Source organism: Podarcis erhardii, assembly GCF_964252035.2.
Source record: "Podarcis erhardii genome assembly, chromosome: 2".
Taxonomy (NCBI): Eukaryota; Metazoa; Chordata; class Lepidosauria; order Squamata; family Lacertidae; genus Podarcis; species Podarcis erhardii.
In genome coordinates, this window is record NC_138498.1 from 108,786,559 (window position 1) to 108,786,807 (window position 249).

Genomic DNA, 249 nt, shown 5'->3' on the forward strand with positions numbered 1-249 from the left:
ACATATAGAATAAGAGAACAAGAAGAACATATGTTTAAAGAAGATTGGAAAGCATTTATTGAATATATGGAAAATAACTGTGTACAGCTGAAAATGCTGGCGGCATTAAGATAAATTCAATAGAGTAAATAATTTTTGATGGCTGTAAAAGTGGAAAATTGATTTGAATGGTTATAGTAATAGTAATATATGCAGGGGTGTGTGATATGTAAAACGAACCATGGAAAGAGAAGAAGGGAAGTCGCTGGA

The 249-nt window shown here is 31.7% G+C and overlaps 1 long non-coding RNA gene across 1 annotated transcript in view; it reads right to left on the reverse strand.

Annotated features, from left to right (window-relative positions):
- LOC309337470 overlaps window positions 1–249 on the reverse strand; it is a 119,810-nt gene that overhangs the window by 85,707 nt on the left and 33,854 nt on the right. The window lies entirely within an intron of this gene.